General features: G+C 42.9%; 1 protein-coding gene across 3 annotated transcripts in view; it reads left to right on the forward strand.

Moving 5' to 3' along the window:
* The window catches only part of LOC135546027 (follistatin-related protein 5-like), a 179,878-nt gene that overhangs the window by 19,735 nt on the left and 143,514 nt on the right, over positions 1-16,629 (forward strand). The gene's annotated exons all lie outside the window — the stretch shown is intronic.

Genomic DNA, 16,629 nt, shown 5'->3' on the forward strand with positions numbered 1-16,629 from the left:
TTGTTGTTATGTTGTGTTGCTACCATGCTGTGTTGTCACGTGTTGCTGTCTTGCTATGTTGTTGTCTAAGGTTTCTCTTTATGTAGTGTTGTCTCTCTTGTTGTGATGTGTGTTTTGTCCTATATTTATATTGTATTTTGTTAAAAAAAATTATCCAGGCCCATGTCCCTGCAGGAGGTCTTTTGCCTTTTGGAAGGCCGTCATTGTAAAAAAATGATTTGTTGTTATTAACTGACTTACCTAGTTTAATAAAGGTTAAATCATTTTTTTAAAGATTCCATGTTAAAGTTGTGTAAATATCAAATCAAATTTGTCACATGCGTCAAATACAACAGGTATACAACAGTAGACCTTACCGTTAAATGCTTACTTACAAGCCCTTAACCAAACAATGCACTTCAAGAGTTAAGAAAATATTTACTAAATAAACTAAAGTTAAATATGTAATAAAAAGTAACACAATAAAATTACATAACAATAATGAGACTATACAGGGGGTACCGGTACCGAGTCAATGTGCGGGGGTACAGGTTAGTCGAGGTATTTCGTACATGTAGGTAGGGGTAAAGTGATTATGCATAGATAATAAACAGCAAGTGGCAGCAGTGTAAAAACAAAGCGGGGAGGGTCAATGTAAATAGTCCGGGTGGCAAATTAATGAATTGTTCAGAAGTCTTATAGCTTGGGGTAGAAGCTGTTAAAGAGCCTTTTGGACCTAGACTCTCTTAGCAGTGAGAACAGTCTATGACTTGGGTGACTGGAGTCTTGGGCCTCCCTCTGACACCACCTAGTATATACTGTTCGGTCCTGGATGGCAGGAAGATTGGCACCAGTGATGTATTGCGCCGAACACACTACCCTCTGTAGCATGTTACGGTCGTATGCCGAGCAGTTAACATACCAGGCGATTATGCAACTGGTCAGGATGCTCTCGATGGTGCAGCTGTAGCACCTTTTGACGACCTGGGGACCCATGTCAAATCATTTCAGTCTCCTGAGGGAGAAAAAGTGTTGTCGTGCCCTGTGGGCACTATGGTGTTGAACGCTGAGCAGTAGTCAATGGACAGCATTCTCACATTGGTGTTTCTTTTGTCCACTTGGGAAAGGGCAGCGTGGAGTGCGATTGAGATTGCGATTGAGATCTGTGGATCTATTGGGGCGGTATGCCAATTGTAGTGGGTCTAGGGTTTCTGGGATGTTGGTGTTGATGTGAGTCATGACCAGACTTTCAAAGCACTTCAGAGCTACCGACATGAGTGCTACAGGGCAGATTTTCATTTTGGCAGGCTACCTTTGCATTCTTTGTTATAGGGACTATGGTGGTCTGCTTGAAACATGTAGGTATTACAGACTCGGTCAGGGAGAGGTTGAAAATGTCAGTGAAGACAATTGCCAATTGGTCCACACATGTTCTGAGTACATGCCCCGGTAATTCGTCTGGCCTGGCGGCCTTGTGAATGTTGACCTGTTTAAAGGTCTTGCTCACATTGTGCATGATCACACAGTCGTCCGGAACAGCTGGGGCTCTCATGTATGCTTCAGTGTTGCTTGCTTTGAAGCGAGCATGAATGCCAATTAGCTAATCTGGCAGGCTCACGTCACAGGGCAGCTCGCGGCTGGGTTCCCCTTTGTAGTTCGTAATAGTTTGCAAGCCCTGCCACATCCGACAAGCGTTAGAGCCGGTGTAGTTGGATTCAATCTTAGTCCTGTATTGACGCTTTGCATGTTTGATGGTTCGTCTGTGGGCATAGTAGGATTTAGTGTCGCTCTCGCTCTCCTTGAAAGCAGCAGCTTAAAGCTTGGTTCAGAAGTTGCCTGTAATCCATGGCTTCTGGTTGGGATATGTACGTAGGTCACTGTGGGAACAACGTCATCGATGGACTTATTGATGAAGCCGGTGACTGAGGTGGTATACCTCTCAATGCCATAGGATGAATCACGGAATATATTCCAGTCTGTGCCAGCAAAACAGTCCTGTAGCGTAGCATTCGCATCAACTGACCACTTTTGTATTGAGTGAGTCACTGGTACTTCCCGCTTTAGTTTTTGCTTGTAAGCAGGAATCAGGAGGATATAATATAATATAATATAATATAATAGAGTTTTTTTCCCCCTCTGGTTGCACATGTGACATGCTTGAATATGAATATTCAATGAGGGTGAGGAGTAAATTAGGCCCCGGACCTGTCTTACTTATGAAACTGATTGGAAGTATTTCTCTAGGATCCCTCCATTCTCGCAGTCATTTTTGGATTTTGTGGTGGACAACAATATGTAACCACAACTATATGTTTAACAGCAGTTGCTGTTGCTGTGGAACAGATTCCAAGTATTCTCCCTATTCTCCACACTCATTTGAGGATTTTAGAACAATAGACAGTGCCCTCCATAATTATTGGGACCATGAAACATTTGTTCTTCTTTTGGTTCTATACTCCAAAGGTTTAGATTTGAAGTTGAACAATGACTATGAGGTAGATGAGCAGACTGCAGCTTGAACTTTAGGGTACTTTAGTATTGGTCCAAATTCACTTATTGTATGTGTATTAAAGTAGTACAAATCTAAATATTTGGTGCCATATTTATATCACACAATGACTACATCAAGCTTGTGACTCTACAAACTTGTTGGATGCATTTTCTGTTTGTTTTGATTGTGTTTCAAGTTATTTTGTGCCCAATAGAAATGACATTGAAGTGACATTTTGGAATCACTTTTATTGTAAATAAGAATAGAATATGTTTCTAAACACATGATATTTGTGCTTCTATAGTTATTCACAATTAATTCAGGATTATCCGTAATCATGGTAGCATCCGCATTAATGTAGAAGTGTTTAGAAACCTATTCTATTTTATTTTACAATAAAGGCGACACCAAAATGACACAATACATTATTTACCCTTCATTTCTATTGTGCACAAAATAATCTGAAACAAAACCAAAACAAACAGAAAATGCATCTAACAAATTTGTAAAGTCACGAGCAATGTTCCCTCTAAACTGTGGTGTGCAACTGCCCGCACAGAGAAGCATGAGATTGAATTTCCCCGTTAGTTAACACTATCAACGTTTCGCTCTACTGTGGGAATTGTGATCGAATCAACACAATATTAGCCGCACTCAATGTAACATACTGAAACAAAACAAACTATGCAAGACTTAGTATGCGAAACTAACTGTGCAAGAGATTTTTTTGTATGCAGAGCACATTGGAGTAGGATTCTATTGCATTGACAGGTCTGCTCAAGCCCAAACTCTATGCAGACCGGTGCACCATAACCAATTAGAGTAGGCCTAAATTCAAATAGTCATTGCCATATATGGATCTGTGCCATTCACTTTGAACTGGACTGTGTTTAGGCTACAGTGTGAGCAGTTCAAGTAGATGCGCTTGTTCTGAGATCAGAGCGAGTGCTGCATGTAGCCACTTCTGCACATTTGTTCATATTCTTTGCTAGTTAGTGAGTTATTAGCCCAGTTATAGCATATTTCTATTCAACAATGGGAAGTGGTACTACTTAAGTAGTTTTTTTGGGGTATCTGTACTTGTTTTTGCTAACATCAACTTTTACTTCACTACATTCCTAAAGAATATAGTGTACTTTTTACTCCATATATTTTGACACCCAAAAGTACTTTTTACATTTTGGTCCTCCCTAATGACTCTGATCTGGCGGACTCACGAAACACAAATGCTTCAGTTGTAAATTATGTCTGAGTATTGGAGTGTGCCCCTGGCTATCTGCCAATAAATAAATAAATAAAATAAAATTGAGCCCCCTGGTTTGCTTAATATAAGGAATTTGAAATGGTTTACACTTTTACTTTTGATACTTAAGTACATTTCAGCAATTCCATTTACTCGTGATAGTTAAGTATATTTAAAACCAAATACTTTTAAAAACTTTTTGTCAAGTTGTGTTTTACTGGGTGACTTTCACTTTTACTTGAGCCATTTTCTATTAAGGTATCTTTACTTTTACTCAAGTATGACAATTGAGTACTTATTCCACCACGGACAATGGGGGAGTGGTTGCTTCTAACAAGAGCACAACCATCTTTGAAAAGTTTCAGGTAAAGAGCTTTTTATGTCTTAAAGGGGCAGTGTTGTATTTTGAGACGGTTTTGAATAAGCTAAGTAGCCAATAGGAAGAGTGTAGCATAATTTGTCTAATTCTCTGTAATAATGGTATGGGAATAATAATGCATTTTATGAAGTGGTTTCTTGCATCAAACAACATTTCCAGTCACCTCCTTGTCTGAAGGACAAGTGGATAAACAGGCAAGTGTTTTTATTTTATGAGGCAAGTCAGTTAAGAACAAATTCTTATTTACAATGACAGCCTAGGAACAGTTAACTGCCATGTTCAGAACAATAGATACCTTGGCAGTTTGGGTCTTGCAACCTTTCAGTTACTGGACCAACACTCTAACCACTAGGCTACCTGTCACCTCATAATGCATGTTTTTTCCCAAACATCTCATGGAATGTAGGCCCACTTTGAACATCACACATTGGCTGCTACTGTAGGCTGAATAATAGAACAACTATTTCAACATTAAAATGTTATGGGATGTGTTTTTCTCCATTGTTTTTGATGGTAGACCACTCTGGTAGGCCTACATACTACTTGGCCATTGTTAAAACTGTAACGTAAAGCAGGTACCGCCTCAGTGTTCACAGTAAACTCGCACGGGAAGTTGCGCATAACTTTCAAGTTTGCGCTCAGCAGACCTGAAATTTGCTCAGTGCCCAAATTCTTTTTGAAGCATTGGTCACAAGCTTAATGTAGTCATTGCGTGCTATGAATATGGGGCCAAATACTTAACTTTTGGCTACTTTAAGTGAATTTGTCCCAATACTTTTGACCCCTAAAATTGGGTTAAATGGTTCACTAAATATGGATGGAAATAGCCTCAAATGAAAGCTGACAGTCAGCACTTTAACCCCATAGTTATTGTTTGATTTCAAATCCAAACTTTTGGAGCGTAGAGCCAAAAAAAGAACAAAAATGCTTCACAGTCCCAATAATTACGGAGGCCACTGCATAATCAAATCTATGTTAAGTTTAATATCGGCGAGACATTCTTCTCTGTTGTGGACTTGCCTTTTATTAATATAATATCCAATATGAGTTATGGCCGCAGTACACGTGTAGAAGCTGAGTAGTAACATGAATCCTGATCTGTTATGATAAATGAACCTATCATTGCCAGAGTGGTGTACCCTATCCTCTGTATGCTGTGACTTTGTGCTGAGCGGGCCCAACATTGTCGCTATGACTTTCATTATACGGAACGTGATGCTAACACGCTAGATTAATTGCATCATTGATGCATATTGATGACACGATTCCACTCGGGAACATTTGTGTCAGAATTCTAAATGGGAATTATTTGTCGATTCATCATGTTGATGAAGTAGCAATACCGTAGTAGACAGCATACATGGGCTACCTTGTATTCGTTAATCACGGTGTTCGTACAGTTTTTTTGCGCTCTTCTACCTTGAATGTCATCAAGTTGGATTGGAAATGTCCTTTGAAGCTCAATTGAATTCTAAAGATCCAATTTTGCGCTCTGTATGGATGTCACATATGAACAAAACCGTGAAGGCCACTCCAACAAGAACACTGTAAATACCCCCCTTACATGTTAATTCAAATTGCAGCCTTGTCAATGGTGACATAAGGCCTCTATAAATAGAGAATAGAGAGAGTTGGGTATAGGATCCCATCTCCATTATAATAAAGCAAAAGCCTACACACATAAGTGGGCGCAGGAATAAAACATTGGAGCAGCGTATCTGGTGTGCAAGATTTTCTTCTGTTATTATCCAGTCTTTTTTGGGGGGCTCAGCACCAGTGGAGAAATGTAGAATTGGTGTGTATCACGCACAGTCTCTCCATTCTCTCCCTTTACTGACATCCACATATTGAATTACCCTCTTGATGAGCACAACTCCATGATAAAACAGATTAGACTAGCTGGACTGTCGGTGATACTTTTTCTAAATAGAAAAGTAACTCTCACAAAAATGAATGAATGTACTTTCCTCTCTGTTAAAATGCATGCATTAGCTAGGTGCCTTAAAAATGGACACAGAAAAATGCCATTACAGCTTTTGCCTATCGTACAATTTGTCTTGTGGGGAGAGAAAGGTAAGCTTGGTTTAGTTGTCCAACAGGTCTGTGAGAATGTATGGTGCATTATAATAAATTGCTAACTCAAGTCTTTTTCATATACCTTGATGTTTTTCTTAGTGAGGTTTAATTTTCTTACAAAAGTGCACTTAACGTTATAATTGTTGTGTGGTGAGGTATTTTCATTGTATTGTAGGCCACAACATGACACAGCAAAGACCTTGTACTTTTATTCCTTTTCCATGCCTTTTCTCAGCCTTGGATTAGGAAAGAGCCAAGGTCGATTGGGGCCAACGGGTTGGAGTGAGATGGTATTCTGTCATAACACTGCTTGTGCTTTGTTTATGCCATTTGAAATAAGCTTTGTCCCCATTAGCCTTCACTATAGAGACCACTTCCAACAACCTGGACTCAGGGGTAGGCATAACATAGTAAAAGTAATCCGTGACGCTCCAATTAGTATGATATGTTAAGTTTCGTATGGTATGTATTCATTTGTGGATGTCCGTCATTCATTTCGTATGATATGCTACGAATTACAATTCGTATGATCTCTTATGAATTACAATTTGTGGTGGCTAACGCGAGCTAGGTGGCTAATGCTGACGTTAGCTAGGTGGCTAACGTGAGTTTTCCTAGGGGTTAGGATTAGGGGTTAAGGTTAGGGTTAAGGGAAGGGTTAGCTAACATGCTAAGTAGTTGCAAAGTAGTAAGTTGTTGCAAAGTTGCTATTGCGCAAAAATGCTAAAGTTGTCCGTGATGAGATTTGAACACACAACCTTTATATTGCTGGACGTTCGCTTTATCTGTTTGCCTTACACCAACTGATTAATGAACCCACCAGGGTCTGTCCTTCTACCCAAACCGTCATTGACCTTGTGTTGTTATCGGATAGATAAATGAAAACAAACAGTAGGGTTGTAAACTGTGGGCACAGCGATCATTCCATCATTTTCTGTAGTAGGAAGGTCCAGAAAACTGTTTTTAATTGTCATAACTCAATAAATATGAGGTCTATGAAGAACTATAGTGCAGATACTTTTGTTAATTGTTTGAGCAAATTTGACTGGTCTGCTGTATTGAAATGTAACGAGGTGGAAAATGACTGGGGCAATTTTAAATCATTGTTTTTAGATGGTGCAGACAAGCAGGCTCCAGATAATTTTTTTATTAAGCAAAGAGCAGAATCATGGATAAACAATAACATTTTAAAGGCAATTAAGTGTAGAAATGATCTGGAGTTCAGGATATCCATGGCAGATTATGTTTTTATAGACTATAAGAAATTAAGAAATTAGGTTTAACAGGATGATAGAGAAGGCCAAGAAAGATTATTTTAATGACAAAATAGTTTAGAATAGGATCAATCTGAGTACATTATTTATGGAAGTGTCTGAAGCTGTTAGGTCACAGTAATAAATTAAAGACCAAAGCTCAACATTTTAGCTTGGACATGAGAGGAAAGGTTAATTCAGACAAGAACATGGTTGCAGACAGTCTGAATAGCTATTTTACAACTATAGCTAATACATTTGTTCGCAAGGAACCTTATCAATTAGGTTGCTATGGGGAAAGTCAAGTCCAACAATTTTACTCACAGCAGGGCATTCAAGTACTGTAAATGGTATTTCATTTGAAAGTGTCTGAGTCAACTGTGCTGAAGAAGCTGAAGGGAACTTCCAAAGCAACTGGCCTTGACAGTTACTAAGGGACGCTGCGGTAATTATCACCCCCTGTGTAACTCACATTGTAAATCTGTTATTTAACTTGTCCCCCCCCCCCACCAGTGAAATAAAACTAGCTCGGGTCATTCCTCTATATAAAAGAAGGAATAAGTTAGATCATGGAAACCACTGGCCTGTCTCAATCCTGTGCATTTTATCGAAGGCCATGGAAAGATTAAGTTCGAACAGATTGACAGTTACATTTCCTTACATAACCTACTATATGAGCTCCAATCTGGCTTTAGGAAATCCCATTCCACCGACACTTGCCTACTTATATTTAACTGACCACATCAGAAAGGAAGTAGATGGAGGGACATTTTGTGTTATTGTTATGTTAGATCTCCAAAACGCGTTTGATAATCAAACTAAGAGCCATGGGCTTTAACAATTTAGCCGTAAAATAGGTTAGCTCTTATCGGCAAGGAAGAAAACAGATGGTGGATGTGGATGGGACCCTGTCTAAATCCTAAATCCTGAACTGCAGGGTACCCCAAGGGAGTGTTCTGGGTCCACTTCTCTATCTGTTATATATAAATGATCTGAAATCTGCCTTTACATGTGACCTTTTCCTCTATGCATATGATTCTGAACCGTTGGTTTCCCATAAAGACAAAAATGTGGTTGAGAAAGCCCCCAGTGCTGAACTTCTGAATGTCAGTAAATGGATATATGATAATAAACTTTGATTTCACCTTGGACAAACAGAGTCCATCTTGTTCGGGTCCAAAGTGAAACTGAGGAAATCCCCAGATTTTAAGGTGGTAGTAGGTGAATAGTAGTCACAGCAAAACACTTCCAAGTTAATTATCTTGGATGTGTGCTAGATAACCATCCTGACAAGGGAGAGCATGGAACAAAACGATATCTCCAAAGTGAACCATAAAATGTGGTTTCTGGCAAGAACCTCCAAATATCTGGATAGGAATACAATGGTGGCATTGGCTGGGGGCACTTGTTCAGTGCCACTTTGACTATATGTACCTGGTACAATAGTGCCCCCAAGATCATTTAAAAATAAATTGCAGACATCTCAGAACAACTTAGTCAGGGTTATTCTTAAACTACCAGCACTTACTCATCTTGACTATTCTCACTTTGAAAGCCTTTGATGGTTCAAAGTGGAGAATAGTATCACAACTCGGGAAATGAGCCAGATGCAGACACAGGAGGTCGATCGATCGATACTCAGAATGTGTATTATACAAAGGGGCAGGCAAAAGGCAGGTTGAGGGCGGCAGTGGTTCATAATCCAAGACAGGGTGAAACAGGGACAGAACGGCAGGCAGGCTCAGGGTCAGAACAGGCAGAAAGGTCAGACTAGAAAAATGAACTTGAGAGCAGGAGAAATGGGAAATATGCTGTTAAGACCTGACAGGACAAGACGAACTGGCAACAGACAAACAGAAAATGCAGGTATATATTAAGGGGGGAAAAATGGGGAAACCTGGTGCGGGGTGGAGACAAGCACAAGACAGGTTAAACAGAGGCGTGACAGATAGTCTTTCAGATGAAATTATGTCTTGTACATCAGATTGTCCAGAATATGGACCCCAGGTAGCTAAGTAACTACTTTAACTTGGTCTAGGATAACCATAACTATTCCACTAGAAGGAGTGAAACTGACGTTTTTCCTTTTAGATTTAATAGTGGTATGGGAAAATACACTTTTTGGAATTTGAAACTTATAAACTCTAGGTAGTTTCAAGATCTCACTGAAAAAAATTGCTAAATATTAGCATGTCTCAAAAGTGAGTCAAAAGTGAGTAAGTTTATAATTTGTGGCTGAGAAGGAAATGCCTGGGATAGCATATGGTCTGCCTTTTGGTGCCTGTTGTGTATAATCATTGAGACAAGGGAGATGTGCCTGTCCATAGTTGGTTATTAGGAAATGGAACTGTACTAATTATCTCATGCTATGAAACAAACAATTGTGTCTGTCATTGTCTGTCATCCCACCTTCCCCTCCAAAAGGACCACAATGGAAATAAGCTTTTCAACTTTGTGTTATCTTTGATGATTTTCTTAAATTGTATGTGGAGGCGTCACTGGCTGGAGCGCCCCTATGTATGTATTTAAAAAAATGTGTTTAATCAATAAAATCAATCAATCAATCAACCATACCAAATGTAACATATCATACTAATTTGAGTATCCCGGATAGAAGTTTACTCTGTTACATCTAATCTATGAGACCAGGCTACGTCCAATCATACAGAGCCATTCAGCTTATAGTATGGATGTCACGATGTACCAAGGTGGGTGGAATCAGGCGCAGAGAGCAGGTTACAGTAATAGACAGTTTATTCTCCGATGTACAAAAAGACGACGGTCAACCCAACACACAGGGATGCCATGGGGCCAGGACCGGCTGGTAACCTAACACACACTCAAAAGGGGACAAGTTAGTTGAGGAGTGGCGTAGGGAGTTCTGAGCTAGTTCAGCCCAGGGAACATACTTTGCCCACTCACCAGGCCGGTCCCGGCAATAGGACCGCAGAAACCTGCCCACATCCACCTTTACGCGCCCATTACTCTCGGGGTGAAAACCTGAGGTTAAGCTGACTGAGACCCCCAGTCTCTCCATAAACACCCTCCACACTCTGGACGTGAATTGGGGACCCCGATCAGAAACGATGTCCTCAGGCACCCCATAGTGCCGGAAGACATGGGTAAACAAGGCCTCTGCAGTCTGCAGGGCCATAGGGAGACCGGGCAACGGGATGAGACGACAGGACTTAGAAAACCGATCCACAACGACCAGGATCGTAGTACCTCCCTGGGACGGGGGAAGGTCGGTAAGAAAATCCACCGATAAGTGTGTCCACGGCCGTTGTGGAACGGGGAGGGGTTGTAATTTCCCTCTAGGCAGGTGCCGAGGAGCCTTGCTCTGAGCACACACTGAGCAGGAGGAGACATAAAATCTCACGCTTTTAGCCAGCGTGGGCCACCAGTATTTCCCTCTCAGACTCCGCACTGATGACCCGAGGAGGGGAGAGTATGAGCCCACCGGATCAGCTTGTCCCGGACCCCCTCGGCACATACTGAGTCCCCACTGGACAGTTTGGGGGGGCCGGCTCTGACCGTGAGGCCTCCTCTATCTCCGCGTCCACCTCCCATACCACCGGTGCCACGAGACATGACGGTGAAATGATGGGAGTTGGCTCAACGGACCGCTCCTCGGTATCATAGAGGCGGGACAGAGCGTCGGCTTTGGTGTTTTGGGAGCCTGGCCGGTATGAGAGGGTAAACCGGAACCTGGTAAAAAAACATGGCCCATCTAGCCTGACGGGGATTTAGTCTCCTAGCTGCCCGGATATACTCAAGATTACGATGGTCAGTCCAGATGAGAAAAGGGTGTTTAGCCCCCTCAAGCCAATGTCTCCACACCTTCAGAGCCTTGACTACAGATAACAACTCCCGGTCGCCCACATCATAGTTTTGCTCCGCTGGGCTGAGCTTGCTCGAAAAGAAGGCACACGGACGGAGCCTGGGTGACACGCCCGAGCGCTGGGACAGCACGGCTCCGACCCCAGCCTCGGACGCATCCACCTCCACTATGAACACTAAAGAGGGGTCCGGATGCGCCAACAAGGACGCATTGGTGAACAGCTCCTTCAAACGACTGAAAGCTCTGCCGGCCTCTGCTGACCAACGCAAGCGCACCGGTCCTCCCTTCAGCAGTGAGGTGATGGGAGCAGCCACCTGACCAAAACCCCGGATAAACCTCCTGTAGTAATTCGCAAACTCTAAAAACCACTGCACTTTTTCACCATGGTCGGAGTCGGCCAATTACACACGGCTGTAACGCGGTCATCCTCCATCACCACCCCGGAGGTGGAAATACGATACCCCAGGAAGGAAACGGACTGTTTGAAAAACTCACATTTCTCCACCTTGCAATACCGGTCATGCTCCAGCAGTCGCCCAAGTACCTTACGCTCCATAGACACATGCTCCGCACGTGTGGCAGAATAGATCAAGATGTCATCGATATACACTACCACTCTCTGCCCGAGCACGCCTCGGAGAATCTCATCTACGAAGGATTGGAAGACGGCTGGAGCATTCTTCAACCCGTATGGCATGACGCGGTACTCATAATGACCAGATGTAGTACTAAATGCGGTTTTCCACTCATCTCCTCTCCGGATACGCACCAGATTATACGCGCTCCTCAGGTCCAGTTATGTGAAGAAGTGCGTCCCGTGAAATGATTTCATAGCCGTAGTGATGAGAGGTAGTGGGTAACTAAACCCCACTGTGATGGAATTTAGACCTCTATAATCGACACACGGACGCAAGACCTCCATCCTTCTTCGTCACAAAGCTCGAGGAGACAGGTGATGTGGAGGGCCAAATGTACCCCTGTCCCAGCGATTCGGCAACGTATGTATCCATCGCTACCGTCTCCTCCTGGGACAATGGATACACGTGACTCCTAGGAAGTGCAGCGTTTTCCAGAACGTTTATCACACAGTCCTCTCGACGATGGGGTGGTAATTGGGTCGCCTTCTTTTTACTGAAGGCAATAGCCACATCGGCATATTCAGAGGGAATGCGCACGGTGGAAACTTGGTCTGGACTCTCCACCGTAGTCGCACCAACGGCAACTCCTATACACCTACCTGAACACTCCTCTGACCACCCCCTAAGAGCCCCCTGTCACCAGGAAATCACCGGGTTGTGTTTAGCTAACCAGGGAACCCCCAACACCACTGGAAACACAGGTGAATCTATAAGGAACAGACTAATCTGCTCCTTGTGATCCCCCTGCGTTACCTTGTCCAGCGGCACCGTAGCCTCCCTAATTACTCCTGACCCTAATGGTCGGCTATCTAAGGAGTGCACAGGGAAAGGTAGGTCTAACGACACCAAGGGAATCCCTAGCCTTAACGCAAGCCCACAATCCATGAAATTGCCAGCTGCGCCTGAATCGACTAGTGCCTTATGCTGGAGAGAGGGAAAAAACCCAGGGAAAGAAGTCAACACATACACATGACCAACAGGAAGCTCTGGGTGAGTCTGGTGCTTACTCACCTGGGGTGATCGAACAGTGCTCCGCCTGCTTTTCCGACTCCCAGAAGAGTTCCTCCAGCACCGGTCAGACATGTGCCCTCGTCGACCACAACTGGTGCAGGAGGACACTCCTCCTCCGGTCCCCCTCGAAGCCGCTCCTTCTAAATCCATAGGTATAGGGGCAGGAGGGCTGGGAAGTGGAAACGACAAGGCCTGATCCGAACGCCCGCGGGCAGCCAGCAGGTTGTCGAGACGGATAGTCAAGTCAATGAGTTCCTCCAGTGTGAATGTGGTGTCCCGACATGCCAGCTCCCTGCGGACGTCCTCCCTGAGACTGCATGTGAAATGGTCGATCAAGGCCCTGTCGTTCCATCCTGCTCCTGCGGCCAATGTCCTGAACTCCAGAGCAAAGTCCTGGACGCTCCTCGTCTCCTGACGCAGGTGGAACAGCCGTTCACTCTGGGTAATTACTCTGGGTAATTATCCCTCGCCAAGTCCGGACCATTCCACACTGCGTTGGCCCACTCGAGGGCTCGCCCAGTCAAGCAGGAGACGAGTGCGCTCACGCTCTCCTCTCCGGAGGGAGCAGGACGCACGGTAGCCAGGTATAGTTCTAGTTGAATGAGGAAACCCTGACACCCAGCCGCCGTTCCGTCATACTCCCGTGGGAGTGTCAGCCGAAGAGCCCCGGAGCCAGATGTGGTCGCAGGAACAGGAGGTGCTGAAGATGGGGTTCTGGAGATGAGCTGGGAAGGCCACTCCTCTCCCATCGATCCATCCTCTCCATCATTTGGTCCATGGCAGAACCAATCCTGTGAATCACGCTGGTATGATGAGAACCCTCTCTTTCATAGATGGGAGAGGGGACGCGGCTGCTCCTGCTGATTCCATTGTGGTGCGGGATTCTGTAACGATGTACCAAGGTGGGTGGAATCAGGCGCAGAGAGCAGGTTACAGTAATAGACAGTTTATTCTCCGATGTACAAAAAGACGACGGTCAACCCAACACACAGGGTGAATGATCCAACACATGATCATAAAATGACCGGAGAATAAAAACCACAGGAGAGCCAACCTCGGCGGAAGTCGTGACAATGGAGCTTTATCTCTGTAGTCATTGTCATCGTCAGCCAATTGGCTGTCTTGTCCAGGATGTTTTTCCACAAATTCCCAAATGAGTGTGTATGGATGGGCATACCACATAACGAAAACATTTCCTAATTGTATTCCTTCCCAAGAATATCCTTTGTCCATATAAATTAAAGTCTATTAAATAACCAATAGATAAGGGAATTGTCATTTTACTCTGTTCGTCTTTTGGAGAATGTCTTTCAGAGAAAAACGACATTATTGAGAAATGTACTTAATGTACCTGTGATATGTGGTTGTCTCACTTAGCTAGCTTTAGATGAATGCATTAACTGTCACTCAGAATAACTGTATCTGCTAAATTATTAAAATGTAAATGTAATAGGACAACCAAAAGATATGGTTCTAAAACAACAAAGGATTTTATTTGTATGTTTATTTATATTTTTTACATACGTCGTGAAGTTATCTACTGTACCGGTTGTGGCATCACAAAATGGAGGCAAGGAGAGGGAGGCTGATGAGAGCAACAACCACCATGTCCACATGGCAAATCTAGATTAGAAGCAGATAAGCCGACAGAGGGGGGGGGGAACCAGAGAGAGAGAGAGAGAACCAGAGAGATAGAGAGAACCAGAGAGAGAGAAGAGAGAGAGAGAGCAAGAGAGAGCGAGAGAGAGCTCAAAGTCATTGAGGTTGAAAGGCAAGCTTTAGTGAAACAGTGTCCCTTGAATACCGAGAGTGGAGCAGTGTTGTGTGTGTGTGTGTGCGAGCATGTGTGTTTAGTTGTGTGTGTGTGCTAGTGATGCGCAGGTCAGCTGTTTGTTAACCCGCACCCGCCCGCAATTACTAATAACCCATCTGCAACCACGACTATATGTGATAATGTGAAATTCTGATGCCGCTACCCGACACTAACCCTCTAGCTAATATAGAAAAATGTGCTGTATACAGTCAGAGATTGCAGAACGATTTTTTGACAGGGGGTGCAGGATTTTTTTAAGCCTAATTTTGACATGTTTCTGCTTAATTTCTGAAATGTTTGTAGGCTATTTGTTAGTCAATTTGTCTACACATAGGAAAGATTTTTATGCAACATTTTCAAATGATCAGTTTTATGGAAATGAAAAGCTGTGAAAATGATGCATATTTCATGTGGTTGAAATACTATCAGCTTTTATAATGCTGATAAAGATAGCCCATTTACAGAAAGGGCCTAACCATGCACTAGCACCACACTGGCATCTCAGTGCTAGAGGAGTAACTACAGACACTCTGGTTCAAAACCAGGCTGTATCACAACCAGCCGTGATTGGGAGTCCCATAGGGCGGTGCACAATTGGCCCAGCGTCGTCCGGGTTAGGCCGGGGTAGGCCATCATTGTAAATAAAAATGTGCTTTTAACGGACTTGCCTAGTTAAATAAAATACAAAAATACCTTCATTCTCTCAAGATGCTGAAAGAAAGAAATCATATTTCTCCACTCCTGTTCCACTGTCAAAATGTACACTTGGTGTATCATTTTACTGCAATAAATGCTTGATTCGACAGGAGTTAATATCATATTAGGCGATGTGAGAGGTTATAGACCTATAGTCAGTATCCACATTTCAGGTTGGCTACTATTCCATTTAACCCATCTGAACAGTGCAGTTCCCTTGACGTGACATATTTGACATATTTGAAGTCCCCATCTTGTGACTGTTGAATTTCTTTGTAGAGCACCTCACAATCATCACACAGAACATAGCCGGCAATGCTATCATCCTCTTCTACCACTTCACCAAATCTTTCCCAAATATTACTGCTCTGGCCCTCCCCTCTCTTTAATTCAACTCTCCAACTCTCTTAACGTTTTCTGCCCAAGTTACCAAAAAACATTTGCGGATTTTCAAGTATTTGGCACGCAAAGTCTACGGTTAAGCCCTAAAGCTAATAGGTTTATGCACTAATGCCAGATAAAAACAATGAAAGAAAAACCTAAATGTAGTCTGTAGATATGAATTGCACAATAATTTTTATGCATTGTTTTCTCTTCTTTTAAACGGCCCTCCACATACCACCTTCCACCAAACGGCCTTCCACCTGCATAGTCATAGAAACACACGAACACACTCGCTGATAAACAACAACAAAAAATGAAAAAGGCCTTATGAACCAGGAGAGTCAGTTGGGTTCATAGTGATTTTTTTGAAGGTCTATGTCCCTAGTTGGAAAATGTGTGATAGCAATCATAGCTTACTGTGTGTTATCACTCTTTCTTTCATCCCCACATCCCATTCATTTTTCCCATAGGGATTTGACCCTATGACAAACAGTGTTAGTATACATCAAGGCATTGCTCACGTATACCCTTTAATCATATCATTGGATACCTTTGATTCACAGTTATCCACCAGACACATATTCAGGTCAGCAGAACCTTGACCTTTGACCTCTAGGAGCATAATCAGAAGTAAATGTATGAATTACTTTAAAAAGGTAAAACCCTGATACATTTTAAACTTTGATTGACAAGTGGTTCTGAAAGGTCATGCAATTACCTTTAAAATGATATACAATATCACTCACTTTGTAAGTACCAGCTACAACTATTGCTTAAAAAAATGTCCATATTGGGCCATTAACATCAGAATGCTGGAAGCTTAGC

Source organism: Oncorhynchus masou, chromosome 9 (assembly GCF_036934945.1).
Source record: "Oncorhynchus masou masou isolate Uvic2021 chromosome 9, UVic_Omas_1.1, whole genome shotgun sequence".
Lineage (NCBI taxonomy): Eukaryota > Metazoa > Chordata > Actinopteri > Salmoniformes > Salmonidae > Oncorhynchus > Oncorhynchus masou.